Here is a 14,017-nt window from a genome sequence, read left to right as displayed (position 1 = left end):
ATTGATAACCCAGATGATTGTAAAGTAACAAATGATTATTGTTTTAGGCCACTGTTTCTATTACTGTGTAGTAGGAAACCGTTATACCGTCTTCCTTCTAGTACCTAGATGTTGATGATGATTGGTGATGAAAAGGATGATAATAATATTATGTGACATTGTTGAAAGATTATTATGTGCAAAACAATACTCTAAGAACTTCACATGCATTATATCGTTTAATCAGTTCACCATCCTATGAAGTGGTACTATGTTATCTCTGCTTTATCAGTAAGAAAACTAAATTATGTAACTTCTCAGGGTCACACAGCTAGTAAGTGTTGAAATGGACATACTCCAGAAGCAACGCTCTCAACCACTGAGCTATAGAATTTAAAGGCAAGAGCCATGGTACAATGCGTTATGTGGAAGAGGGTGGAGGGAGCTATAGGGATATATTTATGGAGCTGGTGGGTTAAAGGAGTGTAGTGGGCAGGATCATTGTCCCCCAAAGTTGTCCATGTCCTAACCCCCCAAACCTGGGATTATGGCAAAGGAGAATTAAGGTTGCAGATGGAATTACTCTTGCTGTAGTAGTTTCCCGCGGCTGCTATAACAAGTTACCATAAATTGGGTGGCTTCGGAAAAAAGAAGTTAATTGTCTCACAGATCTGGAAACCCAGAAATTCTGAAATTAGTTTCACTGGAATGAAACCAAGGTACTGGCGGTCCTGTGCTTCCCTCAAGGCTTTAGGGAAGAATCTGTTCCTTGCCTCTTTAGCTTCCGGTGGCTGACCGTGTTCCTTGTCCTGTGGCCACATCACTTGAATCTCTGCCTCTGTGGTCACATTGCCTTCTCCTCTTCTGTGCATGTAATCTCCTTCTGTCCCCCTTTTATAAAGGCACTTGTGATGACATTGAGAGGCTACCCTGACAATCCAGGATAATCTCCCCATTTCAAGATCCTTAAGTTAATCAGGTCTGCACAGTCCTTTTTTTTTTTTTTTCATAGAAGGTAACATTTACACATTACAAGCATTAGGACATGGATATCTTTTGGAAGGTAATTCTTCTACCTGACACAGTTGCTAAGTGAGAGATGGGGATGAGTTGAGATGGGGAGAGTATTCTGGATCGTCAAGGCAGGTCCAGTGTAATCACCAAGGTCCTTAAAAATGAAAGAGGAAGGTGCAAGAGTGTCAGAAAGAGATGCAACTACAGAAGAAAGACACAGAGATGGAACATTACTAGAGATGTAATGTTATTCAAAGATGGAGGTAAGGAAATGAATTCCCCTAAAATCTCCAGAAAGGAATGCAGCCCTGCTGACACCTTGATTTTAACCCAGCGAGACAGACCTATTTAGACTTCTAACCTATCGAATCGTAAGACAGTAAATTTGTGTTAAGTCACTAAGTTTGTGTAATTTGTTAGATGGAGGAAGCCAAAATGCTCTATTGTAAAGTTAACCTTTGTCGAATATTTGCTTTCCATCCATTACTATGCTAATTTATTTATACATATTCTTCCTTATAATTTTCAGGGAAACAATGAAACAACAAATCTTTTGAAGTATTGTCTCCAATTAATAGTTATGGATAATGAGACTTACCTGCCTAAAGACATACAGCTCCATAGTAATGGAGCCAGGATTGAACACATGCAGTCTGACCTCTCATCCCTCATTCTTCACACCCCCATCGGTTGCCAGGTGTGTATATATATATACGTATATATATATATACGTATATATATATACACACATATATATACATATATATATACACATATATATCTTCAGGTGTGATTTTGGAGTACTCTTAGTAACTAAGAATCAAAGGAAGCATGAATGAAGACATCCTGGTTCATGGATGAGGTTCTGTCATAGCAAGAAATAGGAGTGCTTGGTATGTAGTCTGTAAAATTTCTTATATTCTTTGAGTTAAAGATGATATAACTTGGTTTTCTTTCCTCCAAATGTCCTTCTTTTTGCCAAAAGCACTGAAGAAAAAAAGAGTTCAATGGAAGAAAGAAACGAAAAGGCTAGATATGAAGGAAGGGAGATTTAGAGTTCAGCTTTTATTAATTCAAGTTAACTTGAGCTCCTTTTGAAATGTTGCAATGATTCTTCACAGACAAATTCAGGCATCCAGAGGTTTCTTGTTTTTCACCTCTGCTTTCTTATTAATGCATACTGATGTCCGTCAAATGCCAATATGCCTACAGAAATAAGCTATAGGAAATTAATTTTCAGTGAAGTGTCACTTATAAGTCATTTCAGTTCTAAATCTGCCTGCATTCTTCTGCACCATGACTGAACTTTGTCCAATCACTTTTAATTATGAGGCGGTGCTTGGGTACTTGCTTCCTTTGGTATGTGCTTTTCAGACCCAGGCTCTGGGCCTCGTTTTTCTGAGCTCTGGTTTCAATACCAGGAAACCCTGAGGCCTGATGTTGGTTGGACCCTGACTCCAATTATTTTCTGTGCAAATTGCTTGACTCTTCAGTTTTGATTCTCCTTTTCACAAACTGAGGATATTATCACTTCCTCTCTTATCTCACAAGGCTCCTGGGGGAAACATTAAAGAGCTTTGAATATGAAAAACACTCTATACCTAGGGAGGAGTGCCATGTGCTTGCCAGTTTCCGTTCAATTCCCAGATAATATCGCGGGCCACTTTCCCCAGGGAAGCTAGTTAAGACGCAGCAATCCTTGGCCTGGTCTGTGGTTTCCTCTTCTGCTTCTGAGTTGCCCTGTAGCAAACAGCAAGCATCAACTCATTCCCTCCTACGTAATTTTTTTCTTCATGGCTGTTTGCAAGAGAGAGCCTGGCAGAACTGCTGAGCCTCTGTGTTAAACTTTTTCCTTCACTTAATCTTCTTGAAAAGAATCTTGCTGCATACATTTGTCCACGTTACCTCCCCAGAGGAGCACTGCGAAATTGCAGTCCTGTTCATCTGGTCTGCTGGAATCGGGGGGTGGCGGGTGAAAAAGGCAAGTCATTTTCAGCGCAGTCTGGGTTTAGATGGAGAAAGGATATTTTCAGGATTCAAGTAAACTGGTGTTATAATTATAGTACATAAGACACTCCCCAACTGAACATCATTTTTACTCTTCCGGCCGTAGATAAAAACATCAGCAGGCTCCATGGGTCCTCTCCTAATGCAACTGGCCTCATCGATTCAAGGCAAAGTGACAGCAAAGCATTTCATGGAAGTGAGCCTTTCCCTCTCTATCTGTAGCCCAGATGAGAGATACTGAGCATGAACGGGTGAGCATTTATTTCTTTTTCTAGATTACAAACCCCGGTCCATGTCAGGTGGCTGAGATTATCCACAAGAAGCTTCTGTCCCTTTGTTCTTGCCCTCGTCCACTCTACCTACTTGGACACCCTTCCCATCATTTTCAGGAGACAAGGGTACTTCTGGGGCAATTCTTTTAAGTTTCTGAAGGGCTGAGATCATGCCCTGGACTCAGTAGGCCCTTGGAGTCAGAAGACCTCAGAGGAGAGAGGGGAGGCCCAGGGCTATTCTACCATGTTCTCCAGGCCACACGTCCAATTAGAGACATCTGCCACCAGAAGGTGGTGGTCCTGACTCCATCACACACCCAGGAGTAATTACTACACCTCGGACCAAATAAGACCTATAGATTTTATCTTAAGGGCTGTGCAGACCAAGACTTCCCTTCCCTTCTACCTCCTTGTAAGTACAAATCAGGAGCATTTCTACATTTCCCCTTTGGCTGTGGGTGGTCCTGGTGTCTCTAGAGAAAGACAGAAGGGGGTTAGCCCGAAGTTTCTTAGCAAAATGTGGTGTTTAGTCAGAATCACTCGCTTTCCATTGTAACCCACATTTCCCATTCCGGGGCAGCCCTGGAGGTAGAACAGGGTCAAAATATCGGTTATAAAGCGGTATCTCTCTGACTCTGGCCTGAACTATATTTGGGAATTCCAGCTCCCTCAAATTCTTCCCAAGTAGTTTCAGGAGTTCTCAGAGGTTATTTCCCAGGAGCTCTGAGAACTAGTCTTTAGGTTTCATGGTTCTCAAGTCTCAACGATTATCATAATCTCCTGGGAAGTATCTAAAAGTCAGATTTTAAGGCATGACTCCCAGAAATTTTGAATTACCAGGTTTGCCACTGGCAAACATACATACATTTGCCATATGTCTTTAACATACATACGTCTGTTATGTATGGAATACATACGTCTTTAACTCCTTACATCAGTTGATGATCAAGCAGACCTGTGAACCACCACTCTATTTCCACAGATCATTCTTTCCATATATATTTACAGCCCACTGTGTTCTAAGCGTTGCTGTTCTAGGCCCTGGAGATAAGCAGTGAAAAAAACAAAGTTCAGACCTCTTGGAGTTTTCATTCCACTGGGGGAAACAAACAATCTGCAATGAAACAAGTAAATGTGTATTTAGTAAGTCAGCCAGTGACAGAATGATGGAGAAAAAGAAGGTAAAGTCAGTGTGGGAGCAGGGCTGATTTGTGGTGCACGGCGCTCAAGAGGCCACTTCCATCATGTGACACGTGAACAGAGATTGAGGAAGTTGGGGGAACAGAGTCATGTAAATATTTTTCAGAAGGGTGTTCTAAACAAAGGGAGCTGCTACGTCCCACCCCCTGGAGTCGGGAGTGAGCAGCTGTGTTTCAGGATCAGCAAGGGGTCAGTGTGCCTGGAGAGGACAGTGTGAGCGTGGGGCTACGGGCCGGACACAGTGAGTGCACAGACTCGGGATTTCATCCTAATTGTATGGGGAGCCATTGGAGGAGTTTCATCCATGGAGAAGCAGCGTCTGATGCATGTTTTAGCTGTATCACTCTGGCTGCTCTATCAAGAATTACATTTAAGATGGCAGTGTTTGGGCTTCCCTGGTGGCGCAGTGGTTGAGAATCTGCCTGCCAATGCAGGGGACATGGGTTCGAGCCCTGGTCTGGGAAGATCCCACATGCCTCGGAGCAACTAGGCCCGTGAGCCACAACTACTGAGCCTGCGCGTCTGGAGCTTGTGCTCCGCAACAAAAGAGGCTGCGACAGTGAGAGGCCCGCGCACCGCGATGAAGAGTGGCCCCCGCTCGCCACAACTAGAGAAAGCCCTTGCACGCAAACGAAGACCCAACACAGCAAAAAATAATTAATTAATTAATTAATTAAAAAAAATAAAAAATAAAAAAGATGGCAGCGTTAGAAGTTGGAAGAGCAGTGAGGAAGCTAGAACAGCCCAGGGCAGACATCATGGAGTTTCAGACCAAGTGGTAGCAATGGACATGGAGTGGATATTGGATATATTTTGAAGATAAAAACTATGGGGATTTGCTGATGGATTGGATGTGGGATGGGACAAGAAGAAAAATCAGTGGTGACTCTAAAATATTTGGTGTGGAGAACTCAAAGGACAGAGTGGCCATTTGTGGAGAGGAGGACAGAGTGGAGAGGAGTGTAGAAGGAGGAGATTTCGAGGGAAAAAGTCAAAATCTGATTTTGGATATGGTAAGTCTGAAATACCTATTAGATATCCAGATGAAAATACCAAAGAGCAGTTTGGATATACAGATCAGGAGGTCTAGGGAGAAGCGTAGTCCGGGTGTATACATTTGAGAATCATTGGGGTATGACATGACTGAGACCATAAACCAAATGTCATCATCTATGGAATGATCAGAGAAGTTGATCTGTACTTTAGCCCTCTGTACTTTCATATTTAGAGGTCAGAGAGAGAAGGACCAGTGGGTGGCCAGAGAGACAACTCCATTTCCTTTCTCTCCAGCTCTGTCTCATTGAACAATGTGTTCTATCACTGCTGGTCCCCAAAACTGTAACTTACTGCCAAAATCTCAAAGGCGTTAGTGTTGCTACAGGAAGTACTGTTGTTGCTGCCACTGTTCTCACCAGTTCTGTGCTGGCCCCAAGCTATCAAAACTTCTGCTCTTTTTTTTTTCGGTACACGGGTCTCTCACTGTTGTGGCCTCTCCCGTTGCGGAGCACAGGCTCCGGACGCGCAGGCTCAGCGGCCATGGCTCACGGGCCCAACCGCTCCGCGGCATGTGGGATCTTCCCGGACCGGGACACGAACCCACGTCCCCTGCATCGGCAGGCGGACTCAACCACTGTGCCACCAGGGAAGCCCCGCTTCTGCTCTTTGATGCCCAGTGCACATTAGAGAAACCTTTCCTTTTGGTTTTAATGTCACTTATTGGAGAATCCTTAAGAAAGGATTTGGGTAGGTATCTGGAAGCGAGACAGAGTACGAGGTCTATTCTAGTCCACTGTCTTTGAGCTGATTGCATGTAATTCAAACATATTTCAGTTCTGAATCCTAGGCTGAGCACAACTTAGATTCAAACAGGAATACCATCCACATTAGAAAAAAAAAAGAATTCTAAAGCAAATGCACTGGGAGGCAGCTCTTGCAATCATGGAAAAATCTGAGCTATAGCACCATAGAAGTTAGGTTTTGGATCCCACCCTAGCAAGAAATAGAAAGCTCAGAGAGGGAGGCGGTTCAGTGTTCACACCATTCCCAGTTACTCTCTGCAAGTGTAAGGTAAGCCTGTGTTATGTACTTTTTGAAGTGTTGGAGAGAAGAAAGCAATTTAATTCAACAAAGGCCTATTGCATTGGTGTAACATATTATTGAAATACAGGTTATCATAATGGGCAGTGGACACACATATAACTTGTTGAAGAGGGACTGATTCTCTAATTTTTCTCATTCTGGATGTCAGAATTTTTATTTCAATAGTCCAACAGCATCCCTATGGCTGAGGAATCTCTAATTACCGGTACCTGGAAAGGTTCTTTCTTTTTTTTTAATTAATTTATTTTATTTTGTTTATTTTTGGCTGCATTGGGTCTTCATTGCTGCACGTGGGCTTTCTCTAGTTGTGGCAAGCAGGGGCTACTCTTTCTTGCAGTGCCTGGGCTTCTCATTACCGTGGCTTCTCTTGTTGTGGAGCATGGGCTCTAGGCACATGGGCTTCAGTAGCTGTGGCTCACGGGCTCAGTAGTCGTGGCACACAGGCTCTAGAGCACAGGCTCAGTAGTTGTGGCGCACGGGCTTAGTTGCTCCACGGCATGTGCAATCTTCCCGGACAGGGATCGAACCTGCGTCCCCTGCATTGGCCGGTGGATTCTTAACCACTGCGCCACCAGGGAAGCCCTGGAAAGGTTCTTTCACTGAGGACTTTCTAAAAAGGATTAAGGCAAGACTAAGACTTCATTCCATAATATCAAGGGTTCTGATGGACCCTGCAAGGTTTGTTTTTTTTTTTTCCTGGCTTCAGTGTCTTTATCATTAATCCCTGATAAATCTAAAGTGTTTCTTGTTAAGCCCAGGAGGGATATAACATCGCAAATCTCTGTCTATTTAACTTGCATACTCTTTGTTTGAAGTCTCTCTGGTGGCCATATTCCCTCAGAGGAATCAGATATCTTTTGAGTTATGGAGAAACTCTGAGGAAAGGAGATATATACAGTTATTCTGATTAGAAAAGTCTTTTTTAACTTGAAAGTATTAAACGTGGGTATATTAGGCTATTTCATGGGTCAGAGTATTAAATATCTCTGAGGTAACAACTCTTGCTTTTCTGTTTAATCACTCCATTTCTTTCTTTCTTTTTTTTTTTTTATTTCTTGTAGGCTTGGCCAATTATTTACTAAATCATTGTATAGTATGTTTGACAATAATTGATGATGTAGGAAGAGAAGCACATGGCCTGAAGCCTTCGTTTTTACTTCCCCGCTTTCACAGTGAGAGAGGGGAGCAACACCTTTAGAAATGGAATTGCAGAGTGTGTATTCAGGTGTCTTGAAAGTCTCTTGCCCAGAGGGGGGGCAGGTTGGTCTTATTTTATTTATTTATTTTTAATTTTTTATTTTATATTGCGGTATAGTTGATTAACAATGTTGTGTTAGTTTCATGTGTACAGCAAAGTGATTCAGTGATACATATACATGTATCTTCTTATTCTTTGTCAAATTCTTTTCCCATTTAGGTTATTACAGAGCATTGAGCAGAGTTCCCTGTGCTTTACAGTAAATTCTTAAACACAGCAGTGTGTACATGTCAATCCCAAACCCTCAGTCTACCCCCTCCCCCTCCCTTCCCCCCTGGTAACAGTAAGTTTGCTCTCTAAGTCTAATCACTCCATTTCTAATATGCTAGCCAGAAAGGGCAGGTGGGTTGAGAGAAACTGACAATATAGCCTGTTCAATTAGCACACTCATGTTCTGCATTGCAATGGACAAACATTCACCTTCCACTTTCCCTTTAATATTTCTTATCTTGATGAATAACAGCACAATGGTCTGTCTGCTAACTGCAGCCCAACTCCCATGTTTCTCTCCTGACTTCATTTTCCAGAGCACACTAGGTTCAGACAGTCCCCTCATGTCTTCTGAATGCACCCTCTCTTATCTCCAGCCAAAAGTACCCCACTGCAGGCTTTTATTATTTCTTACCTGAACAATTGCAGTGGCTTCATATTGGTTCTCCTTACTTCCAGATCTCACCCTGTGATATCTATGCTAAGTATTTCTACAAGAGAGATCTTTTAGAAAAAAAAAAAAGACTTGACTTGTTTCAAAACTTCCTTAGGTTTTGTGTATCGAAGCCCTCTATATCTTAAATACAGCAGTATGTCTCTAAATGTGGGCTTTGGACCTCCTGCATCAGAATCACTGCTAAAAATGTATCTTCCAGAATTTGGAATTTGAACTTATAATCAGCTTCCCAGGTGACTCTTGTGCACTTAACACATTGAAAAATGACTGACCTAAATGATAAAGACTCCGTGTTTACAAAATTGTGAAGACCCTGCTTATGTCTGCCTCGTTATCCTGTACCATGTGGTGTCGCCTGTGTTACTCTCTACTCATAATGAACCAGATTTAGTTCCGGAAACATGGTCACTGATCAGGAAAAATCTTCATTTAGGTCGAGTGAGGGGCTGGCATTTCTGGGTCGCTCAAAGTTCTTAGCAGTTTATCAGCTTCAGCTGGTTAGAACTGGTTGTGGTGAAACACATCACTCAATTTTATTACATTCCAGGCAAGTGTCGAAGTAAATGTAAAATGTTCCTTTTATACAATAGTAAATAATAGAGACCAAAATCCCTTCCCTCCAAAACTGTACAGTCCAATACAGTAGCCACTAATAACATGTGCACTTGAAATGCGGTTGATCTAAACTGAGATGCACCGTATATCTATCGGATATATTGAATTTTCAAAACTTAGAAAAAGTAATGTAAAGAATTTCATCAATACATTTAAATATGAACTCTGTGTGTCCAAAGGAGAATATTTTGGATATATATTGAGTTAAATAAAATCTGTTACTCAAAGTAATTTTATCTGTGACTTTTTACTTTTTTAATGTAACTACTAAGAATTTAAAATTATATTTGTGACTTGCAGCACTGCCCTACTATATATTAAAGTTGAACATAGGCATACTCTGTGCCCAGGAATCCCACTCCTAGGTATATACACAATAGAACCTGCATATGTTCAACTAAGGGCCTGTTCTAAAATATTCATAGCAGCACTGGACTTAATCTTAAAAGAACAGAGCTGTGGTTTCTTGGTGTCATTATCATCTACAACACAGTCACACAATATACCTTTGGTGAGTGAATGAGTGATTGATTGAATAGCTGTTGGCAGCCTATCTCTGTGGACTGGGAGCGAGAGATGCACTTAAAAGTAGGGGGATTTTTGTGCTATGGGAAGATGCTCTAGTAGCTATCTCCTGGAGGGAGGGAATAAACACTTACTGAAGGCGTGAGTGGAGTACCTTCCTTCCACGGCAGACAACACATTAAACAGATTCTCTACTCCAAATACCCTTTTCCGTTTTCTTCCCAAATTATTTCCTACTGTAAACAACACCTTTGCATGTATCCTTTGACGGACTTGTGGAACGTCTCCTCACGGTAAATTCCTAGGACTGGAATAAAAGGGAAGGCACAGTGTATATTTTGGTACCTGTTTTCAGTCAGGGGTGTGCCTCTGCGGTAGAGCAGCCTCTGTAGAGGACAGGGGCCCTAGCATTCTGCCTCCAGGGAAGCCCACAATCTCTTCGCAGCTCAGCGCCTCATGGGCTCCCACCACCTTCTCAACACTCCTAGCTTATGGCCGAGGGGTGGAGAGCAGCCAGAGAACTCACAGTGGTTGTGTCTGGGAAAGTCCCAAATTTTGGAATTGCTAATAAAATTACCACACCTATTCATGAAGAAATTGCAGAACCAGGGTGTAAGAAAAAAAGTTACTTGAGATACCTTTTCACGAGTTGTATTAAACCTGCTCAGACTGAGACAAAAAAAAGGGGGCTGGCCAGAGCAGCCCTTCCCCAGAGCTGGGCAAGTCCTGTGGCTCCTGGTCTCCCGCCAACCCCCGCTCGACAAGCTCCCTTCTGCAGCCCAAGGGCCAACCAAAACCACACATTTCCACACTTGCTTCCCAGGAGGAGCTTCCCTTTAGACTGTAGAGGAAATGTACTGCTTTCCTCTGGCACCCTCCTTCTTCTGGAAAACTCCTTCAAATCTTGTGATCCTGGATGAAGCTGTCATTCCCCCGAATACAGGGGTAGATGTGTGGTGGTTTTGTCAGTCATGAACTTGAGACCCAAGCTGGGCCAAGTAGAATTCTCCTTGAAGTATCCCTTTTAGAGCACAACAGACTGGAGGGAGAGAATGAAGGTTGGATGCAGAACAATGCTGACACAAGCTGTGGAGACAGAGACAGAGAGAGAGACAGAGAGAGAGAGTGAGAGCGACCTGATGGCACTACCTCTTGGGTTGCATTCTTGAGTCCCACTCCTTTTATGCTCTTTCTACAAAACGGCAGGCAGTGGTGACATCAGCAAGTTACTTAACCTCTCAAAGCCTCAGCGGCTTATAAAGTCTCATATGAACTGGGCCTCCCTATGACATCATTTTGTACATGCCACCTTCTTACCCACTGCTCTGAAGCAAGAGGCTTCTCCCAGCTTCCTAAAATCACCAAACTCATGCCCAGCGTAGACCTCTCTGCACCAACTATTCTCACTACTTCTCTCTCCAATTCACCTGGCCTTGCAGGGCTGGCTGTTTTCTTTTTTCTTTTTTTTTTTTAGAACTAAAGTCACTTCTACAAAGAGCACCTGATTTAAAATAGCCACCCCATCTCATTGCATCACATCACCTTTTAGAATCGATTGTATAGCATTTATCAAAATCTGACAGTACTTCTTGATTTGTTGGTTAGTTTTTATTTTCTCTTGTATTTCCCAGTCATCCATGAGCTTCCTGAATCTACTTCCAGCACTCAGTGGATACTTGTGGGATGAAAGAACAATGATGATAACACCACTACCCAATATTTGCTTTGGCTTATTATGTGCCAGACACTGTTCTCGGCATTTTATGGGTTAATATGTCAAATCTCTGCAATGCTCCTGTAAGAGGTGAAACCTTTGATCCTCTCCATTTTCCAGACAATGAAACTACAGTACAGAGGAGTTGAAACCCTCACAGAGCAATTCATTGAGCAATAAAAGCACTTTTGAATATTTTTTAATAGTTCATGTGTTAATTAATAGAGAAGAAGAAAAGTGAATAAACAGGAGGAAAAAAAGTGAGGGAGCCCCAGGGCATGCCTGCTGCTCTGAATATTCAAAAAACAAGGATGAGCTCTAATAAGAACGGAAAGAGGAGGAAACATGGAAACAGAGGGTATATGAGCTTTCTAGGGCTGCCATCACAAAATCGCACACACTGGGGGTGTTTAACCCACAGACATTTATTTTCTGACAGTTCTGCACACTAGAAGCCCAAGATCAGGGCTTCGGTAAGTTTGGTCTCCTCTGAGGCCTTTCTCCTCGGCTTGTAGATGGCAGCCCTCTGGCCGTGTCCTCACTTGGTCCTCCTTCAGTCTGAATGGGCTGTGTCCTAATCTCCTTTTCTTACAGGACACCAGTCACATTGGACTACGGCCCACCCCTGTGACCTCATCTTACTTTGAAAGATCCTATCCCTAAATATAGCCACATTCTGAGTTACTTGGGGTTTAGCACTTCAACGTATGAATTTGGGGTACACAACAAATGAATTTCGGGGGCTCGTAACAGGGGAAAAAGGGATAATGAGTAAGGTGTAAAAATGAATAAAGGTAAATGGAATCAAGGAGAGAAAGAAAGTCGGAGTGTAAAGCACAAGGTATAAAAGAAACTCTTGCGTGGTTAGAAAATATTATATAGGAAACAAATATGAAAAAAGAAGCCAACAAAAAATAAAATAAGATAAATCAATATGCTCAGTATGTAAAACAAAAGTTGAATAGTTGGGGGCTTCCCTGGTGGCTCAGTGGTTGAGAGTCCGCCTGCCGATGCAGGGGACGCGGGTTCGTGCCCCGGTCTGGGAAGATCCCACATGCCACGGAGCGGCTGGGCCTGTGAGCCATGGCCGCTGAGCCTGCGCGTCCGGAGCCTGTGCTCCGCAACGGGAGAGGCCACAACAGTGAGAGGCCCGCGTACCGAAAAAAAAAGAAAGTGTTGAATAGTTGTACAAAGATATAAAATAGAATGCATAAAGGCTTAATGCAGAAAAAAAGAGGCAGGTGAGCAACAATGATATAAAAATAAAGAGAAGGGAAAAAAAATAGGAATCCAGTTCTACAACACACTGGGTTTTTGCTGCATTTTGTTTTTGTCTCGTGTTGGAAAATGACCTATTGCTTTGTAAGGTTGAGCAGGGCAGCCTATGATTTCTATGACTAAAGACTTTACTGGTTTGAAATAAAATATTATAAGAAGGCAACGCTGTTATTTGAAATCTCATGGAGATAGAGTCAGGAATACTTTCCTATATGACAGTACCGATCCGTGTCATAAGAGAAAGTATATCAGTGGCATTTTATAAAGCTTTGGGGGGCTTTAAAAAGCAAAGAAATTGAGATTGAGTTAGCTGGAATCCGACAGCAAGTTTAACAGGAGATACTGTTCTGCTACAACTCTCACCGAGGGAGTTCAGTTTCAACAGTGCTAATCTTTCCATAGTGATGTAAGTTTAAATTTTGTGCCCCTAAGGAAAAATTTCCAAATTCCCATTGAACTTTCCTCCCGAAAATCCTTCCTTCCTGCACTACCCAGGTAGAGCAAGTGCCTCTCCAGGAGCAGATGAATCTCTCTCTTCTTTTTAAAGACCTATCTGTTTGACATTTCAGGTACAGAGTTCCCTGTTCTCGCAAAGATAAATGAAGTTTCTGTTGTTTTATAAAACTTTTGGCATGGAATTTGAAATTATTATTCATTTTTCTTTTGATGTAATTTGGCCTTCCTTATTTTCTGGATTCTGGTATTGCAAATTAATACATTACTTTAAAATATAACTCTACGGGGGCTTCCCTGGTGGCGCAGTGGTTGAGAGTCCGCCTGCCGATGCAGGGGACGTGGGTTCGTGCCCCGGTCCGGGAAGATCCCACATGCCGCGGAACGCCTGGGCCCGTGAGCCATGGCCGCTGAGCCTGCGCATCTGGAGCCTGTGCTCCGCAACGGGAGAGGCCACAGCGGTGAGAGGCCCGCGTACCGCAAAAAAAATAAAATAAAAAAATAACTCTAGGTCTTTATTTTAGCAATATTGAAACACGTCAATGTAACAATTTTTATTTTATTTTTCCCATAATTATCAGTATTTCCTTTTTCTGACTATGCATATAAAAATAGTCTGATAACTGAATAGTCCTTGAAGAAAAGAATAATAATTCACTATATATATATTTTATTTATTCAAAAATGAGACTAGCTTTGCTTGAGATCCAACGGCTGGAATTTGGAATGTTATATATCTATTGCACATACCAATGTTTCTTTAATTCAGAGTCCCTGGGTCACCTGCATCAGGACCATTTGGGGTGTGCTGAAAAATACAGGGACTGACGCCTATGTCCTGAAGCAAAATCTCATGGGTTGATCCTATGAAACTATATTAAAACAACTGCACATGTGATTCTAATACTTATTAAATTTTGAGAAAACTGGCATAT

The sequence above is a fragment of the Phocoena phocoena genome, chromosome 12 (assembly GCF_963924675.1).
Source record: "Phocoena phocoena chromosome 12, mPhoPho1.1, whole genome shotgun sequence".
Taxonomy (NCBI): Eukaryota; Metazoa; Chordata; class Mammalia; order Artiodactyla; family Phocoenidae; genus Phocoena; species Phocoena phocoena.
This window is presented reverse-complemented; position numbering follows the sequence as displayed.